The sequence below is a fragment of the Natrix helvetica genome (assembly GCF_964273705.1).
Source record: "Natrix helvetica genome assembly, chromosome: 1".
Taxonomy (NCBI): domain Eukaryota; kingdom Metazoa; phylum Chordata; class Lepidosauria; order Squamata; family Natricidae; genus Natrix; species Natrix helvetica.
This window is the reverse complement of record NC_138548.1, coordinates 161,301,031-161,315,730: the sequence shown is the minus strand read 5'-3', so window position 1 is coordinate 161,315,730 and position 14,700 is coordinate 161,301,031. Positions and strand designations below refer to the sequence as shown.

General features: G+C 38.8%; 1 protein-coding gene across 1 annotated transcript in view; it reads right to left on the bottom strand.

Annotated features, from left to right (window-relative positions):
- Window positions 1-9,297: 9,297 nt before the first annotated feature.
- XIRP2 (xin actin binding repeat containing 2) overlaps window positions 9,298-14,700 on the bottom strand; it is a 71,143-nt gene continuing 65,740 nt past the window's right edge. The window contains exon 7 of the mRNA XM_081936306.1: window positions 9,298-9,436. The gene's annotated coding sequence lies outside the window, so the exon portion shown is untranslated. The remainder of the gene's footprint in view (window positions 9,437-14,700) is intronic.

The window sequence follows — 14,700 nt, the reverse complement described above, 5'->3', positions numbered from 1 at the left end:
GAACACAATAAAGCCCACCCACCACCTCCTGCTGGCAGGCTGGGGTGAGAGGAGAGGCAGAGAAGCCGGAGGGGAGCCGAGCCGAGCCTTCCAAAAGAAAGAGGCTGGGGGGAAGTGTGTGTACTACAGCATGGCTCTTTGCCTGGCTTCCTGCCTCCTCCTGTGGTCTCCTCAGTGCTCGCTTGTGCTCTCCCTCCCCAAGTGTAGTTTGATTGCAGGTGGAGCCACGTTGCCTTTTCAAACTTGTAATCAGTGAAGCTGGGCTAGATTTTTATATAGTTTTATCCAGTTGTGTGTGTGTGAGAGAGAAATGAATGGGGGCCTGGGGAGGAAGTCACTACACTTGGGGAGGGAGAGCACCAGTGAGGTTAAGCAGAGTCATCCACGGTGAGGCAGCAACTAGCTCAGCTTTTTCCTTTTACTTTTTTTTTTCATGATGAGAGTGGTGAGGCTGTGCCTCACTTGCCTCACCTGACTGCACGTCACTGGCTTATACTATACAGCACAGTAGAGTTGCCATGGTGATGGCTTCACAGTACACTACAAGGGGCCTCCTTCTGGTAAAGGGGAAAATCCAACATTAGAAATTACGTTTGGTCTGGATATTTCCCCCCCTAGGAATAAATTCCCAGGCAATGCCGGGTTATTGGCTAGTTACTAATAAAAATCAAATGCATGGATATAGGAAGAGAGATACATGTATTGGTATACTGTCTATATGGCATACTGTGCCTGTAAAAAAAAAGGGTAAATGCATTTCTATACTGAATAAAGAAATCTATAATGATCACATCACTGGAGTAACATTTCTATTTTATTCTGCATTGGTCAAGTGCTGTATCAAGGATGCCACATTTTAAGATTGAATCAGACCAAAACAAGTTCAAAGAAAAGCAATGAGGATGTGGCTAGAGGTTTGAAAGCTAAGTCCTATGAGATGAGATTTAAGGAGATGAGATGTTTAGCCTTGAGAATATGCAGAGGGGAAAATATGACAGCACTCTTCAACTGAAGTACAGAATAAATGTTACATAATGGAAGGTTAAAAAAAAACCCTGTTCCTCATTGTTCCAAGGAGCAGGATACAGAATGATGGATTTGATTTACTAAACTCAGAATCTGATTAAGTAACAGAAAGAAAAGCCATAATGTTTTTACAACGGAAACAATTGCCCAGAGAGTTGATAAACTCCTCTATGCTGAATATCTTCGAATAGCTGGCCATCTCTCAGGGACACCTTAATTTGGATCCCTATACAGAGAAGGGGGTTGAAATGACTTTCAATTTGATGAATTTGGTAGCATTATGTGAAGACATAACTCTGAGTGGTGTGGTGGCCTAGAAGTGGAGCTCTTACCTTACAATTAGGAGGCTGTGAGTTTGATCCTACGTAGAGGCAGATATTTCTCTCTCTGAGCATGATGAGAATATATCTGCTGAATATAACTCCCCATTGGTGACAGGAAGGGCATCCGGCCAGTAAACACTCAGCTCTATTCAATTGCCCAGGCTCCACCCCACAAGGGATTATGGAGTCATGAAAAGGAAATGATGATGATGTGAAGACATAGCTCTCTGATGACCAGTTGCAAGGTGGATTGATTTATGTCAAGTAGTTATGGGTACATCATCAGAACACCAGATTAGGGAAAGATTATGGGCATTATTTATGTGGTCACCAAGAGTCAACATCAACTTGACTGTATATAACCAATTAATGTTATGACTCCATCATTATATAAAATAACTCTCTCACCTGTTAATCTGATTCCATTTAAACAGAGGTGTCTCTAATTTATGATTCTGATTATTCAAGCTTTAAATGTGTGTGCAAAAAAACCCCCCGTGCACTGGTTCATTCTTTTATATCATGAACATATATATAGCCCCATATAGGTTGCTGCTTACTCTGCAGTTTTTCCTGCTCTCATCTGATGCCTCTGAAGTCAAAGCAGACCTCTTTCAATTGGATAAATGAACAGCCAAATGTTTATTTTCTAATCTACCTGGAACAAAATAAACTAGAAATATATACAAAAGGATTTATATCTATGAAATGAATTATGAAATAACAAAGACCATTGGCAGCCGAGCATCAGTGGATTGGATATCAGGTGTAGTATGTAGGTTTTTATAGTATAGAGTGTTTGGCAAAAGGAACAACTTGTCTTGAAGGACACAATATTGTAGGAAATGAAGAGGCTGATCTGGAAGGCAGGGTTAAATGTGTCATCAGTTTAGAGTTATCACATTCTTAGGTCTTAGAAAAGACCTAGGTCCAGTCCAGTCCCCCCCATAAATTCTGTTGACCCGTATTTTTTGCAGTTTAAGACTCACTTTCACCCCGGGCGTCTTATACAGCGAATTTTGCCAAAACCCCACCCACCTGCCAGCCCCCATCCTTTGGCCTCTGTGTATTGCATTTTTGGCCTCCGTGCATCATGTTTTCAGCCTCTGTGCATCATGTACTTTGGCCTCCGCATGCTTTGTTTTGGACCCATTCGAGGCTGTGGGAACTGCCACAGTACATCACTACAGATCACTGCCTCTGTGTGTCGCATTTTCAGCCCCTGCATGCCCCATTTTTGGCCTCCACGCGTCATGTTTTTGGCTGCCTGGAACAGGCCAAAAACGTGATGCGCAGGGGCCAAAAATGGGACATGCGGATGCTGAAAAAGTGACGCACAAAGGCAACGATCAGTGGCAATCAGCAGCGATGGGCTATGGCGATCACCGCAGACTGGAACAGCTGATTGGCGGTATTCTGGGAGGTCGATCCAACAGCCCATCAGCTGCTTGTGCTGAATCAGGCTGCGATAACGTGCTGAAGCTGACCAGGCTGTTTGCTTCAAGGACGCTAGCCAGATAAATACTAATGGATGCTGGTAGGCAGAGGCAGCATTTTTTTTCTTGTTTTCCTCTCCAAAAATGAACGTGTGTCTTATACTCTGGAACATCTTATACTCTGAAAAATACGGTAGCTTCCACTGTTAGTTGACTAGATTCTTGTATCAGAGGTAGCAATAATAAAGTCTTCTGTACTCTGAACTCAACAAATGCTCCTTGTTATTTGCACCTGACATTAAAGAAAGGTTGAATGTAATAAATCATTCTAATAAAGATAAATAAGAATTTAGAAAGATGGTGGCATTGTCTGAACAATTTTGAAACTCTTCTATGTTCTGATTATATCTTCCCTCTTGCTCCCTATCTTCTTCCAAGCTTGGAGGACAAAGTAAAAAAAATGGCCATTACATTATTTTATTTATATCTATTTATTTATTTATCAAATATATACTGCCATCCATCTCACCAAAGCTCACATTAACGCAGCCTGAGCTAATAACTCATGGTTCTGGAGTTTACTACTGAAATAAATATGGCAAATGACCTAGTATTCTGCTTCACAACCATTTATTTGAGGAATAGAAAGTCATGGCTCAAATGTATCAGTTCTTCCTATATCTGCTGCAAGTAGGACAGAGTCTAAGTGGGATACTTCTGGTGCTCTTTATGCTTGCAATTGAGCTCTATTTTACTTGTGGTTCCTGAATTGATCTGGCAAATGAAGCTGCTTAGATTCTATGGACTGAATTCGACCGGAAGTTCTCCAGCTGGATGGATGTGTGTGTGTGTGGGGGTGAGCTCTGAAGAGCCTTACATGAACCCTGTCTGACAAATCAATTCCGAGATCCTTTTTTGGATCAGAACCCCCCTGGAGGAGGGGCAAAGAAGGGGCAGCGTCTCATCAGACCCAGAGGGAGGTAACAGGTCCCTCGTAGGTTGGAGACTTGCCCTCTGAATCAGAATTGGGGCGGCAGCATGGTGACATGGCTACACAAGAAGCTGTCTTTAAGCTAAAGCAACTGAGCAGGAGCGTGAGGACGAGATGAAAGATGGGTAAGATCCAATTAACCCACAGTCATAAATCAAAACTTGGAAAAGTTAAAGAATCCTGAGAGCATAAATAATATTAATAGAAAGATCTGGATTTTGGCAAAAAGAAAGGGAAAAATAGAGGGTTGAAATACTAGCCCCCCAAAAAGCCATTTGTGTGAAATAATTTGGACAGAAAAGGAGAAAGCAGAGAAGTGACAAACCCACTCAAATACAAACTCCAGATTTGGTTTTGGATTTGAAATAGAAGCCAAACATTTCTTCCTCCGAACTTCTTCTAACTAATATATCTTAAGCAGCTCCAAGTAATGAGAGGTGGAATGTAACAAGGGAGAAAAATCAAGAAAAAGCACTATTTTCTCACTGATAACTGATAACCTAATCTTGCCTGTGTGGGAAGATTCAATTAATCAACTGTCATAAATCAGAACTTGGAAGAGCAGGAGGCAAAGAGAAACATACCTGAGTTTGGCTGTATGCAAGTTTGTTCCAATTAATATATTTTGAGCAACTATAACCAATGAGAGGTGGAAAGTAGCAAGGGGAAAAATAATAAATCAAGAACTGGGAAAATATGAAGTTTTTTTTTCTGCAAAAGATCAAGATGTCCCTGTTTCTCTTCCATTTTATATTAGCTGCATTAGCTTAGCTAAATTTAAATTTCTGGTGGACCCGAACTTTGAAATAAGGACTGACTAACTAACTGCAATCTTGGAACTGGACATTAAGGAAGAACAAAAGACGAAGATGGCTCCTGCCGCTCTTCTTTTCCTCAGCAACTGAACTAGTTAAATTTAAGGTGGACCAGAACTCTGAAATAAGAACTGTATAATTAACTGTAACTTTGGAACTGGACATTATAGAAAGCTGGGAATTTGAAGAACTATGTGAAATTCTAAAAAATATGCATAAATCATTAAAATCAAGACTAAATAGAATTCTGAACTCAGAGAAGCAGGAATTTAAGGAAGAAGGGAAGGAAGAATGGGGGAGAGATAATAAAGGGGTAGAAATGGTGGGAAATAAAAAGCAGACAAAAAACTTCATTGGTTTTGGCAGTGGTATAGGGAAAATTGAAAAGAAGAGATGTGTCCCAACAAAAGGAAATAAAAAGCAGACAAAAGATCTTACAGAGGTTGACAGTGGCATAGGGAAAACTGAAGGAGGGGATTACACCCCAACAAGGGAAAATATAAAATATTTCTTTGACAGTGGTTTGGGGAAAATTGAAGAGGGTGGATGTGTCAAAACAAAGAAAAGGGAGAAGACAGGAATAGAGAAGTGGGACAAAAGACTTACTAGGAAAAAATCAGATGAGGAGAAAGATATATGTTAATTAAATATTTATATTCAAAAGGAATTATAAATACCATCAACATAAAATGGAGCTCGCTCAGAAGCTGAAATACACCAAATAAATGAGATGAAGAGTGTGAAGTAGAGGAGCGTGGTAAGGGAAGAAGAGAGGGACAGGAGAGAGGGCGGGGGGGGGGGGAGAGGAGGAGAGAAAGGAGTGGAAAGGGGGAGAGCAAAAGGAGAGTGGAAGGGGAAGTAGAGAAGGATGACAGAGGGAAAAAGGAGGGAGAGGAGGAGGAGAGAGGGAGAAGAAAGTGATGGATAAGGTACAAATATGGTGTATGGAGAGCAGAAGAGCAAATAATTGTTTTTGGGAGTTGATGGTAAGACAAATTGATGTAAACATTTAATAATACAATATGATGTTGGCTATGTAATAGTATACATGTGGTTATATGTTATGAAAATGAAAAAATAAAATTTAATTAAAAAAAGATTCTATTGACTGAAGCAGCTTGAAAGTCCAAATAAAGTAATCAATGAATAGCCACATACAGTGTATGTTTCAGTTAGGACATTGGCGTTTGGAGAGAGGGGAAGGAGAATAAAATTCTTCAACTTCTCTAACATCTAATCAGAATGATCTCTGTCTTACTAGATGCATAAGAGCAGCCCAATCCTTGGGCATAAATGTAATCAAAGTTCTTACATTTTTATGTCTTCCCCATAAGCAGGGTGTGATGCTAGATAGCAATAGCACTTAAGACTTATATACCACTTCACAGTACTTTATAGCCCTCTCTAAGCAGTTTATAGAGTCAGCCTTCCCCCCCAACAATCTGGGTCCTCATTTAACCCACCTCAGAAGGATGGAAGGCTGAGTCAACTTGAGCCTGGTGAGATTCGATCTGCCAAATTGCAGGCAGCTGGCAGTCAGCAGAAGTAGCCTGCATTACTACATTCTAACCACTGTACCACCCAGGCTCCTAGATGTTAGAATGTGGAGGTTACTCAGTGAAAATGGATGAATAAACAGCAAATAAATGTTTGTGAAAATAAAATGCTATTTCCCATTATTAACCCTAAGGGCCTTTGAAAATAAAATGCCATTTCACATTATTTAGGGTTAAGATAGGATATTTAATTTTCACATTAATGAGGGTCACTGCTTTATGAAGCTTGAAAAGTTAGTGTATTTAAACATTTTTATGAAAGATGATGATGATGATGATGATTTATTGGGAACACTTAAGAATATAACTAACTGGAATCTCTGTACACCAAGGTAATCTAAAAGGATTCAAACAATTGGCTATACGGTAAGCAGTTTTCAAGTGCGATAGGTTTAAAAATAAATTCAGAAACAGCATTTGGTAAAGTGCTTTTTATTCAGTTTTGTCAATTGCCTAATGAAATATTCTCATGCAAGCTCGGCTAACCTAGGAAAACCATTTTATTCAATACATAAGGACAAGTGTCAACATTGCTAATATGACTAAGCACACACAGATTCTAAAACTGAGCTTGGTTTGCTTTCCAAACAAGTTGGATTAATTTGGTAAATTAACATTAGTTCCTTGGCTCACCATTTTGGTTAATATTTTCCATGTTGTTCTCCCTTCTGCCTTTTGACTTGATCGCTGAACAAAGTCCAGTGCAATTTAAGTGAGTTCATTTCCTATTGGATTCAGTGGAAGATAATCAGCTTAATTTTCTTTCATTACAGGAAAAGAGAGTTAATATCCTATATTTCTGGGAGCAAAGTCCATTAAACTTAATGGGACATTTCTCTGTAGACATGAAGAGAATTGAACTGTTCATGTATGCATCCTTTTCCCCCCTGGTTCTATTCAGCAATGCATGTTTCAATTTTGGTTGGATTCTGCTCCTCCTTGGTTTTCAAGAAACAAAAATGTGCATGTTACGTAACCTGAAAACTTTCAAGGCAAATGTACTCTAGGAAAACAAAACATAAAGAGTATAACACAAAAATGGTGAGGGAACTACAGTGCATTTTGATCATTTAGTTCTGTTGAGTACTTGTATTTCAATATTTCTTAGGAAAAAAAAGTGTAACGCTTATAATCTAGAAAACCCCAAATATACTTACTATATCATAGAACAACTTTGTTACAGTAAAACAGTAGGTGAAAAAATAATTTTAGAAATATTTGACTTCTTATCGCACACCAGGTGCATAATCTCTAAATTCATTACAGTGGTTAAAGCATAACACTGAAATAGTGCAGTAGGAAGATAATCTTACAGCTTGTTTTCAAAGAGTAGATAAGTATGCATCACTTGGCTGCAATTCTAAGTGATGACTTCCATATATCAATAGAAATGTAAATACAGATTTCATTTACACCTCATCATCTTAAAAAGTTACTTTTCATTTTGCTTCCTCAATGGTGACTTGCATATGAAGTAATCCTTAGTAAGTATAAATAAAAATAAAAATACAGGTATGTAACTTCCAAACATATGAAACGAGTCTAGACATACATGGATTCTAATGTATTTTAAGCAAATTAAGTTCACCCGTGTTTTCTGGTACAAATGTAGATAATTATTTCTTTCAAAATTCTGGTAGGTAACTGGATTTTTAAAAATATATATTCCACAAATGAGAGATGTGTAAGTTTTTAACCAATTCTTCAAAGAAAATTACAGATTTGCTTTGGTCAGTTCAAGGGCACAAATGAATGATCGTCATTCTGACAGCTTTTCCTAATCGGCTCGCATTTACTTGGGTGGCCTATCCTGATTTGTTCTTTTTGAGATGACAAAGCAACTCCGTCGTTTCAGCTCAGGAAATCTAAATATCTGCTTTTGTCTTTCTGCAAGGTTTCCTTTCCTTCATCCCGACAAACTGTAATATGGTAATCCATGAAGTCTTCAGAACATGGACCATCAACGTTTTCGGTTGGTGCTGAAGAGCCCAATAGACCAATCCTGTCATTTCCTGGTAAAAACTCTGCTGTTGCTAGATCACATGAAATAGCACCTAATGTTTTGACATATTTCATTGATTCCTTACCGCCTGGTAATTTGCCTTCAAAAGGAAATCCTGCAACATTCACTTCCTTTAAAGTGACTTTGCTGCTAATGCATTGTTTTTCACAATGGGCATCTTTATTTTTCTGCCGAATAAGACTATCTGAGGTAATGAAATTATCTCCTTTGATGCTTTTGTCAACATCTGTGAGATTGAAAACCTCTGTGGAATAGCTAACTTCAGAGTCAGGCAGGCAGAGCACCTCTGAATTTACATCACACCTTTCGAGTCTTTCAAATGTAGATTTGGAGGCAGGAGGACTGTTTCCCTGACCCACTTCTGTAAATGGACTGTCCTCCAACGATGTTCCCTGACTACAGAGTTTGTGATGCGGAAAAGTAGTTTGAAAGCCATTATTGTCATTGTTATTGTTGTTGTTATTGTTTTGGTTACTCTGCCATTCAGCGTCATGATCGTCATCAGTGTTGGTAACTGGTATAACTTCGGCGACCTTAGTTTCGTTATATTCTCCATCTTTCCCCTTCTTAGCAATTTGCACGACCACCTTATCGTATTCCTTTGCATTCCTTTCACTTGCTTTTTCCTTTTCTGAATCATCAGCCACATCTGCTCTCCTTTGTACAATTCCATTCTCATCATTGCATGCCTTTGCTGTAATATTAGTAGGTTCCTCTTCCCTAGGAACAGGAATGGGAGAGGGATGGTTGTCTGAATGTAAGTCAACATTTTCATTTTTCTTTTGTCTGTTTGTCTCCCAAAGATGGCTATTACCACTTGTGAGCGGTGGTTGGCTTGTATCACCCTCAGAAAAATTCATATTAATTCTGTCAGTCTCATGTTCAGAAATTTCAGGGGGCCATTTTGGTTTATTTACTTTAACCACATCCATTGAGAGTGAATTTTTGGGAGTTTCTGTAGAAGGTGGCCACATAATGTTTAATTTGCCCTTCTCTGTATTCTGTTCTAAATTATCATTCGTAGTTTCACAATGGACTTGTGGATTGCCAGGATTCAACATATGAACAGTTGCTTTATTCACTTTTGATGTGGACTTATGAACTTCTTTAGCACAACTATTAGAGCCTTTCTGATTTTTGGAAATCCATAATTCTTTATGTTGCTTGTGTCCGAAGCCTTCATCGTAATTTCCTTTGGATTTGAAAAGTTGCTTAAAATGTGGTTTGCAATATATTTTACCATGGAGAGAAGCATAATTTCCTAAGCTGTCAAATCAAAGAAAAAACGTTTTATAGTATTTTTCAATCATAAACAGTCCAAGGAAATTTTAGCTGTAATTAATTGTAATTTTAGTACCCATAAATATAATTCATTCACTCTATCTCTCTCCCTCCCTCCCTCCCCCTCTCCCTCCCTCCCTCCCTCTCCCTCCCTCCCTCCCTCCCTCTCTTCATATTATGCCAATAAATTAAATATTATTACATTGGATCAATATTTAGTCATACATTGGATTTAGGCCATAATGAATATTTATGGGATTGCTCAGAAGATGATTTAATCTAACTCCAAATTGTTCATTTTTAAGATTGGGTTTTAAATGCTTAATTTCACTCTTTGTGAAATAAGTAGCACAGAATAGATCAAAGAAGTCCTTTTCTTAGTGTATTTTAAAGCAAATATTTTGAAAGTTAGTTATACATTTGACAGTGTTTGAGGATCAGTTTTGTGTAGCCCCCGGATTCTATAAGAATTGCTACATTTTCAACATTTTCCATTCATTGCTGGAATTAAAAAGAAGTTCCAATAGAAGAGAATATTTGTATTTCGGGGATGAACTGTGGTGGTTTTTTTGCAGATGTTTCATTTCCCAACTAGGTAACAACAGTGGGTTGTGAACAAACCATTGCGGAGTTTGTTCTTATTTTTAATACTAAGGGCTTGCCCTGTCAGTCTTAGTGGGAGTTCCTTGATTAGGCTGTTTACTGTTAGCTTATTTCCCTGTGTTTGTAGCTCCTTGAGTGGGTATTGTCTACTTCTTGATTGTTGGTCTAGTGTTAATCCTAGTGTTAATCTCTGCTCATCTTTTGAGCAGTGACGTGCGGTGAGGTTTATGGCTGGTGAGGCTGGTGACGTCATCAGGAAGGCGGGGAATGGGACCACCTGTGCAGGAGGCTGAGGCAGCCTCAGCCTCCTTCACACGTGGTCCCATTCCCCGCCTTCCTGAGTCAACATGAAGGGGACCACGGAGTGAGAGCTGCAGGACCGCAGAGCGTGCTCCGCAGTCCCCTTCATGTTGACTCAGGAAGGCGGGAATGGGACCACGTGTGCCTTTTCCCTTTTTTTCTTTTCATAATGAGAGCGGTGAGGCTCTGCCTCCCCTGCCTCCCCTGACCGCACGTCCCTGCTTTTGAGACAATCACCTGTTATAATCTGCAGTCAGAAGGCACAATAAAAACTCCTTAATTTCACAACACATGGACAGAATCAACCATTGTGTCAATTAAGAAACCAAACATTCTAGACCAAGTCAAGCCCAAAAACACCAGAGAATTCCTGCAGGTTTGGCACTCAGACAAATCAGCCATCAATAGGCACACAGAGACAAGCAACATTTACCGTATTTATTCGAGTATAACACGCAAAATTTTGTACCAAAAAAAGGAATCAAAGTGTGGGTGCGCGTTATAAACGAGGGCTGGGCTGGGGTGGTGGAAAAAAAAATGTCCCCTCGTTGCCGCTTCATTTCTTCGCCTCGCTCGCAGCCGCAGCGAAAGCCAAAGGAAAAGAAACATCCCCTCTTCATTTCTTCCCCCTTCATTTCTTCCCCTCCCAGCGAGGGGAAGAAATGAAGAGGGGACGTTTCTTTTTCTTTGCCTTTCGCTGGGACTGCCAGCGAGGGGAAGAAATGGGAAGAAATGAAGAGGGGAAGTTTCTTTTTCTTTGCCTTTTGCTTTGCATTTCTTCCCCTCGCTGGCAGTCCCAGCGAAAGGCAAAGAAAAAGAAACGTCCCCTCTTCATTTCTTCCCATTTCTTCCCCTCGCTGGCAGTCCCAGCGAAAGGCAAAGAAAAAGAAACGTCCCCTCTTCATTTCTTCCCATTTCTTCCCCTCGCTGGCAGTCCCAGCGAAAGGCAAAGAAAAAGAAACGTCCCCTCTTCATTTCTTCCCATTTCTTCCCCTCGCTGGCAGTCCCAGCGAAAGGCAAAGAAAAAGAAACGTCCCCTCTTCATTTCTTCCCATTTCTTCCCCTCGCTGGCAGTCCCAGCGAAAGGCAAAGAAAAAGAAACGTCCCCTCTTCATTTCTTCCCCTCGCTGCGAGGTATTTTATTTCGGTATTGTGTTTATACCAGTTTACGTTGTCAATAAATGATTTTTATCATGGCCGCACGTGTTCAACAACGTTTTTTGTATAAAACAAAATTTTATACCGATTTTTAATTGAAAATTAGGGGGTGCGCATTATACACGTGTGCGCGTTATACTGGAATAAATACGGTACGTACCATTCAAAGAGAAATAAACTAACCCTACCAAAGCAGACAAACAAGGGAACCGTAAAGTACAGCCTAATGAAGGAAGTACCAAGAACACTCCAACCAATACTGATAGAGCAGGCCACTAGTATATAAAAATAAAAACAAACTCCATTCCCTTCAAGCACTGATGATGTTACCTGTTTCGATAATAAAACATTTGCAAAACAATTGCAATTTCAGAGAGCATAAAAAGAAGCTCATATCTCCATTTGATGTGTGAAAAGAAAAGGTTTTTGTATTTTCTTTGTACATATTTGTCTTAAATGTCTGTTAAATGTCCTCAGTTATCCTTACTGAAACATGTTTCGTTTAAAAACAACAGGGGATAAAATTGATATTCTGCATCTCTACAAAAAAATTGCTTTTTCATTTACTATTTCTGCTACATTTTTCTCTGAAGGTTTTGCATCCAGCAAAGTAATCTGAGGGATATGAAATGTTCCCATATTTTTATTTTAGAATGTCATCTTTGAACCTCTCAATGTTTGTGGGGTAGCTATGCCACTTCATTGTTCCTGGGGTTTCCCTTAATCTCTTAGGTCACTTATCAAAGCCACAGAAAATCTGACTTTTTTAGAAGCTTATTATTATTCTATCGTCTTGCAAAATTGTGTGACTTTGACATTTACAATAGATTACGGAGTATAGGATCCAACTGGGATGCATCAGTTTCAGCATACATTCACTATCGATGGCATTTTTGTAGTCTTTTTAAAATTGATACTTTAATTGGACTTGATCTTATTCTCTTATATGGCATCACTAGGTAAACAAAATGGGAGAACAACAAAATGCATTGCGGGTTGCTGTGGAGAAAATAGAAAGCAAGATTTTGGGGTATGTTCACCACCTATTTTGTTTTATTTTATATACATGTATGTATGATAAAATAATATAAATAATAATAATGATTGCAAAAGGCATCTTTACTTGGAACAGCATCTTGCAATGATACGTTTAACAATATCAAACAATGTCTGTCTATTCCAGATTCTCGGGCAGGACTTGATAAGTGGATAAAAGATTTAAGTCTGTCTAAATATCTGGCTGACTATGCAACCAACTGTAATAATAATAGAAAGTATATGACTTGCAGATGCTCGGCTGCAACTTTGCAACCCAAGTACCAGTCAAAGTTTACTTTGTGATGTTTTGTCATTTTCATGACATTGCAGTTTGTATATCAAATGTATTATATATACTGTTATAAAAGCTTGAGTGAAAATTAAACTCTTTTAAAAACAGTTTCCTGTTTTTTAAAAAAATTACTGGATGTTAATTACAGTAAAAAAACATTTTAGCCATTTTAAAAAAAATGTTACTAAGATCATTGTGATACAAGGTTGTCTGAATTTTAAAAGCGCTTTAATATAAAGTAAAACATATTTTAAAACTTTTATGAGGATAATGTGGTTCATTTGTTTTTGCTTACAATGGTTTACTATGAAAAAAAAAGGCATTTTTTTCCCAGTTAACAATGTTCTAAAATAGGGGTGTCAAACTCATGGCCCACGGTCTGGATAGGGCATGAGCTGGCCACGCCCACCCATTTTAGCAAACGGGTGGGCGTGGCCAGCTCATGACAACAACATACCAAGTGACAACAATGTGACGATTCAGGTTTGACACCCCTATTCTAAAATGTCCAGGTTTGAAATGGTATGTGAGTTGGATGAGATTTATTTCAGTTGTAATAACCTATGTCTTACCTAATGTACCCATAGCTTACCAACTGCAGTTGTTGAATCTACACATCAGACTAAGATAAAACTAAACCATATTGTGGCTAGGCGTGAGGGGTAGATCCACTCCCAATGTATTCAGAATTGCACCTTTCCAGCTAGACACTTTCACTAATGTTATAATATCACAAATCCTTTTCATACGCTTAGAAAAAAAAATTGGGGCATTCATCAGATTAACCACAGCCCCTAGAAGCCCTACTCTTCATTAGCATTGTTCAAATATTATTCTCTTCCAAATACCCATTGTATATTTACAACTGTATACACACTGCCTATCAGGAATTATGAAATGAACCCATATAAAGAGCAGTATATACTCCCTTGATTGTGGATACTGATATTACGTATATAGGTTACATTAGCAGGGAGTAATTGAAGGGGGTGTTGATCAGAGAACACTACAAAAAAATGTCTACCCCTTTCCTCAACTGATATATTAATATATGCATACAATATTTATTTATTTATATTTTTGGCATGTTTATGTAGTGTATATTGGAGGGGGTGACCCTTTGAAAGCTGTATGCAATGAAATTTCATTTTAATGTATGGCAATTAGTGTACATTCAAAGTGACAATAAAGTTGTTCTAAGTTCATTTCTCTCTTCTTTTTTTCTAATGCAATGTTTTCCGTACGGCTTGTGTAGAACTTCTTTCAGTGTTTAATCTCAGTATTTTTAAAATTCTTAAAAAGCAGGGCATATTTGGCACCTGCTTCTTCTGATTCTGTAAATTGAATTGAATTTGAATTTATTAGCGCTTATAGACCACCCCCTCTCCCGAAAGGGACTCGGGGCGGTGTACAGTCCATGTCAAAGAACAAAATTACAACGATTAAGATTACTAAATGGACAATATATATATACAAATATAAATAGATGGATAAGAGGAGGATAAAAGATGTGCAGCACTGTATTGCTAATAAATAATTAAAATAAACAGACATTAAAATCCCAATACCCAATAAAATTAAGTCTACAGAATAATCCCCTTAAAAACCAGTAAAAATATAAATGCCAGGAGATAGGCGTTGAAATTATGCCAGGCCAGCCAGTCGGAACAGGTGAGTCTTTAGTTTCTGCCGGAAGGAGCGGAAGTTGGTGATGGTTCTAATGTCGGGGGGGAGGTCATTCCAGAGGGTTGGGCCCATCACAGAGAAGGCCCTACTCCTTGGCGTCGCCCGCTGGCATTGCCTAGCAGATGGCACCAGGAGAAGCCCCTCCCTGTGAGAGCGAATTGGCCGCTGGGAT